This window comes from Micropterus dolomieu, linkage group LG20 (assembly GCF_021292245.1).
Source record: "Micropterus dolomieu isolate WLL.071019.BEF.003 ecotype Adirondacks linkage group LG20, ASM2129224v1, whole genome shotgun sequence".
NCBI lineage: Eukaryota > Metazoa > Chordata > Actinopteri > Centrarchiformes > Centrarchidae > Micropterus > Micropterus dolomieu.
In genome coordinates, this window is record NC_060169.1 from 13083331 (window position 1) to 13089010 (window position 5680).

Consider the following 5680-nt stretch of genomic DNA (forward strand, 5'->3'; position numbering starts at 1 on the left):
CACTGCAGGCATGGCCTGGTAGAAAGGTCCGGGCACGCAATCTGGTGCATGAGCCTGGATGTTAATTCCAAAGCACAGCTGAGCAAATACTGTTACCTTTTAGGCCAGAAGAAAAAGATTGGTACAACAAATCATAAATAAAGTGAATGTGTGAATGTAAACTGAGTTCTTTGATGCATCGGGTATTGGGACTGCAAACAGAAAATATATGAAGTTGTGTCTATACCTTATGCAGCATATTAGTGATTTTTTTTAAAACAGAGGTTTGTGCACAGGTCCATATTCAGGTCTTATTTGTTATATACTGGTCGTAACTGCATATAGAGCACTTTTTTATTTGTATCACTCTTTGTCAGTTACTGTAACTCACTGTTGCATGACATCATCTCTCAAATTTGACCTGAATGATGCACAATATGAAAAGTCTATTGTGTGCAGACATATTCTCTATCCATAAACATAATGGACAAAGAGCCACAATTGACCAAAAAACAGTAACCAACATAGTTGGGGTTCTATAATGACTCAATAGCCATATTTATATCAATGTTTTTTTATGCACATTGTGAAGTATCGCATTAGAAATTGTTGTTGGAAATGGCAAAATTGTAAAAACAAAAATTTGTTTCCGCTGTTGGTGTCTTGCCAGATATTTTCATAACGCACGGAGACTAATTTGCATTATTTTTTTCTTGTTTTTGACATTTCAAAAGTTTGCTTAAAATTTTCATGACAGTTAGATGGAAACATGGCTAATGACGCACTGCTAGCAAGGTCTGACTACTGGCCCTGTCTGTGTAGTTCTCAAGTTTGAATTGGTTTCGCCTTGTTGCTCCAGTTATTCATTGATCAGAAACTGTGACGAGACACTTAACCCACAAGACGAGATGAGACACAAGATTGAGACGAGACAAGGTTTTAACGTTTTTTTTTAAGAAATCTTCAATGCTGAATTAAATGAAAATTTTGAGAATTAAACTAAGTTTATTTCCTGCATTTTTGCATCAATTTATGGTGGAAATATTTTTATTTATGTAAAGGGAAATTCAAAATTTAGGTGGCAGGTAACAATTCAAAATCTAAAAATAAAAAATATCTCATTGAATATGATGCCCATCGGGGCGGACAGACTGGTGAGGGCCTGCCCCCCTTCAAGGGAACTCGAACTGCGTCGGTGACGACACTGTGGGAATGCCTCTGGGCGTGGCAGGGCTTAACTATGAATGAAACTACTCCAATCCTATTGGTGTTACTAGAACGGTAGTGTGTGACAGCGTAACCGGAGGGGGTATATAAGCACGCCGACACATTAGCTTCTTTCTATTCAGCAGGCACTCTGGCTATGTTTGGAAGCTCCATCATCCTATCTTAAGTCGAGACAAAGCAGATAATGTCGAAGCGATTCCGACAGTGTGTCTTTCCATGTGAGCGTTTCATCACGGAAGGTGATACCCATGGGATGTGCGTCTCATGCCTGGGGATGTCGCACGCCCAGGAAGCTCTCGAGGGGGCTGCCTCCAGGTCGGATGCGCTCCCCCCGTGGCACAGGCCCCGCGGTCGCTGAGGCGTCGCGGCAGCTCCGATCCTGGGGATCGCAACGTGAGATCACCGAGGGTGATGGAACAGCTCAGGCCTTTTTCCGGTCCTTGTCCGCGGAATCCTCCAGTCCGGAGAGGCTTGCACGATCTGGCTCTTAGGAGCTGTATGTGCTTAGCATGGAAAATGACTTCGGGGAAACGGAACGTCATCAGCCCTTGCCAGGATACGAGGAGTTGTTAGAAGTGGTGACGCGGGCTGGCGATGCAGCAGCCATCGGTGGGCAGCAAACTAGAAGAGCGGTTTCTGCAACACCGAGCGCCACCCCCGCGTCGGCCCCTACCATTTTTTCCGGATCTACACAATGAGTTGTGTAGATCGTGGAACAAACCCATCTCTGCACGGCAACGTGACGGAGATCAGACAGCATGGCTTCGGAGCGATGCCATGAGTGGAGGAGGCGCTGGCTAGCTACCTGTCTCCCAACCTCGCCTCATCCCTCCGGACGCCGGCACTCCCCATCAAGCCGTGTCGGATGACGTCCGATTTGGTGGGCAAGGCCTACATGGCAGCGGGTCGAGCTGGTGCCAGCCTGCACATGATGGCTGTCTTGCAGGCATACCAGGCCGATCTCCTTCGGGACTGTGACGTAGAGGGAGGTCCCTCTGAGGAGGACCTGACTGAGCTCCGTAGAGCGACGGACTTAGCTCTCCATGTGACCAAGGAAACGGCCCGTTCCATCGGCCGATCCATGGCGGCTTTGGTGGCTACGGAGCGCCATCTGTGGCTCAACCTCTCGGGCAAGGAGAGGGCTTTTCTCCTGGATGCGCCCCTCTCGCCGACTGGCCTGTTTGGTGAAGCAGTGGATGCTGTCATCAGCAGGTTCCAGCACGCCAAAACTCAGGGAGAGGACAGACGCAGCCTTCGTCCAGCACCTACCGCCGCAGCCAGAAGCACAGCGTCGCTTCACGGGATCCCCCTCAACCAACCTGGGACGCAAGACGGCGCTCTCGCCCACAGCCCCCCGGGAAGACGGATCTGAGGACCGTCATTCAGTCTCGGCGGGCCCGGGGGAAGAGGTCCTGAGACTTCGAGTAGGGGGACCCACCACCACTCCCCGCCTCCTCCCCCTCCCTGCCCCTCTTCCCCTGAGAGAGGCCAATCGAGGTCCCCTCTCTCATGGTGGCTTCAGCAACAGGTGTTGTTTCTCCCACTGCTTCAGCGCTCGGGACGCGCTAGCCACCGGCAGGCCCTCACCAGTCTGTCCGCCCCGATGGGCGGCAGCCAGAACACGACTGGGCTCACAAACTGTGGTTCACCGGCGAGCTTTCCCTGGCGGTCCTCCGCTTCAGGGCGCCACCGGGGATTCCCGCGGGACACTGGCCACCAGCCCCGAGGGCTGGTTTGCAGAAGCTTGGCGAAGCCTCGCGAACATTTCCCCGTGGGTCCTGCGCACAGTAGTAGATGGCTACAGGCTGCAGTTCCGGGTTTGCCCCCTCCCCCGATTCTGCAGGATAGTCGGGACTGCAGTACACGCAGAACAAAGCCAGATGTTGGGACAGGAAGTCCGCTCTCTGCTAAAGAAAGGCGCCATAGAACTCATTTCCTCGCCGGTCAGAGAAGCCGGCTTCTATGGCCGATACTTCCTGGTTCCCAAGAAGGACGGAGGATTGTGTCCGATTTTGGATCTGTGGTCCCTGAACCAATCTCTGAGGAGATTCAGGTTCAGGATGCTTACCATCCCCGCCATCATCAGTCACATCCAATCCGAGGATTGGTTTGTCACAATAGATCTGCAAGACGCTTATTTCCACATCTCCATCCGTCCCTCTCACAGGAAGTTCCTGAGGTTCGCCTTCGGTGGCACGGCTTACCAGTATCGGGTTCTTCCGATCGGCCTAGCACTATCTCCCCGCACGTTCACCAAATGCATGGATGCAGCTCTGGCTCCATTGAGGCTCCAGGGCATCCGCATACTGAACTATATCGACCACCTTCAGCGTTTGGGGCTGCGGCTCAACGCGAAGAAGAGCGTGCTGACACCCACCCAACGGACTACGTTCCTAGGGGTGGTGTGGGATTCAACGACGATGCGGGCCCACCTGTCTCCCGCACGCATCGAGTCCATTTTGTCCACAGTGACCGGAGTGCAGTTAGGCCGTGCCATCACTGTAAAACACTTTCAGAGGGTGTTGGGTCTCCTGGCAGCAGCGTCCAGTATAATACCTTCCGGGCTACTGCACATGAGAGCCCTGCAGTGGTGGCTAAAATCCAAGGGATTCTTCCCGAGGGGAAATCCGCTCCGTCTGATACGGGTTACGAGCGGGTCCCGTGTTGGGAGCGATCTGTCGCCGAACAATTATTTCGACAGAAGCCTCACTCACGGGATGGGGCGCGATCATGAACGGCCGCTTTGCGAGAGGCTCCTGGGAGGAGCATCATTTCTCTTGGCACATAAATTGCCTGGAAATGTTGGCAGTTTTCAGAGCTCTGAGGAGTTTTCTGCCTGCCCTCCGCGGTCGCCACATCCTTGTCAGAACCGACAATACGGCAGTGGTGGCCTATTTGAATCACCAGGGGGGTCTGCGCTCGCGCCCATTATGCAAACTGGCACATCAGATCCTCCTGTGGTCCCAGCAGAGACTGCTGTCCCTCAGAGCGATGTACATCCCTGGGACCCAGAATCAAGGAGCAGACCTGCTGTCGAGACAGGGGCTGAGGCCCGGGGAATGGAGACTCCACCCCGAGGTGGTGGAGTTATCATGCGAAGAGTTCGGCCCCATAGACGTGGACTTGTTTGCGTCCCGAGAGACAGCGCACTGTCCCCTGTGGCTGGATGCCATGGTGCAGACGTGGCCGAGGCTGTGTCTGTATGCGTTTCCCCCAGTCGCTCTGCTCCTGGGGGTTCTGGAGCGGGTCCGCCAGGACGGCGTCAGTCTACTACTAGTATCCCCGTTTTGGCCGGCAAGAGTGTGGTTCTCGGGTTAAATATCGTTCCTCGAGGGCTTGCCCTGACAGGTCCCTCTGAGGAGAGACCTGCTGTCCCAGGCGGAGGGCCAGATCTTTCACCTCTGGCCCCTGAGGGGGCGCAGTTCCTAGAGGCGGGCCTGACGACAGGAGCAGTCGAGACGCTGCTCAGCTCCAGAGCCCCGTCCACGAGAAGGATATACGGCCTAAAGTGGAATGTGTTCACACCTGGTGCAGAGAACGGGCAGTGGACCCAGTTACCTGCTCGGTAATTGTGATACTGGAGTTCCTCCAGCACCATTTCTCCGCTGGCCTCTCCCCGTCCACGCTCAAAGTGTATGTGGCTGCCATTGCAGCATTCCATGCTGAGTGATGGGCCCTTGGGGAGGCTTCCACCGGTCGTGCGCTTCCTCCGTGGAGCCCGGAGGATGAGACCCGTGACTTGTTCCAGGGTTCCCACCTGGGACATGGCAGTGGTTCTCAAAGCGCTGGCTGAGGCCCCCTTCGAACCCCTGGAATCGGCTGAGGCCAATCACCTGACCCTTAAGATGACCTTTCTCCGCGCTATCACCTCTCTGAGGAGGGTGGGGGATCTCCAGGCACTTTCGGTTTCTCCTTGATGCCTAGAGTTTGCCCCGGGGAGGGTCAGGGCCATCCTGCACCCTTGTCCAGGTTATGTCCCTAAGGTTCCGGCCAGATTGGCAGGGTCCACGGTGTTGCAGGCGTTTCATCCCCCACCTCATGTGACGGTGGAGTATTTAGGTCTTATCCAGGTCTTCCCGGTGGAGGAAAGCAGACCAGTTGCTGGTGTGTTTCGGGTCCCCCAAGGCTGGGCTCCCCGCTTCAGACTATTTCCCTGGCCTAGCAGGTGCGCTGTTTGCCTTCTCCTATGGCCGTAAGGGCGCACTCTACTCGAGGCATGGCGGCTACTTGGGACCTCCTCGCAGGGGCTTCGCTCCAGGATTTGTGTGATGCGGCTGGCTGGGCCACCCCTCATACTTTTATCCGGTTTTACAGTCTGGACCTTCCTTCTGCATTCGGCACCCGTGCGCTCTCCTCCTAGTCGTGCCGTCAGGTTCTGCACGCTGGGGGCAGGTGGGGTTTCGGCGCGGCCTAAGTGGGTATCTCGTTACCATAGTGTTGTCACCGAGCAGTTCGAGTTCCCTCGAAGGGGAAC

General features: G+C 54.3%; 1 pseudogene; it reads left to right on the forward strand.

Moving 5' to 3' along the window:
- Positions 1 to 4524, forward strand: part of LOC123959292 — a 16466-nt pseudogene extending 11942 nt beyond the window's left edge.
- Positions 4525 to 5680: the final 1156 nt, after the last annotated feature.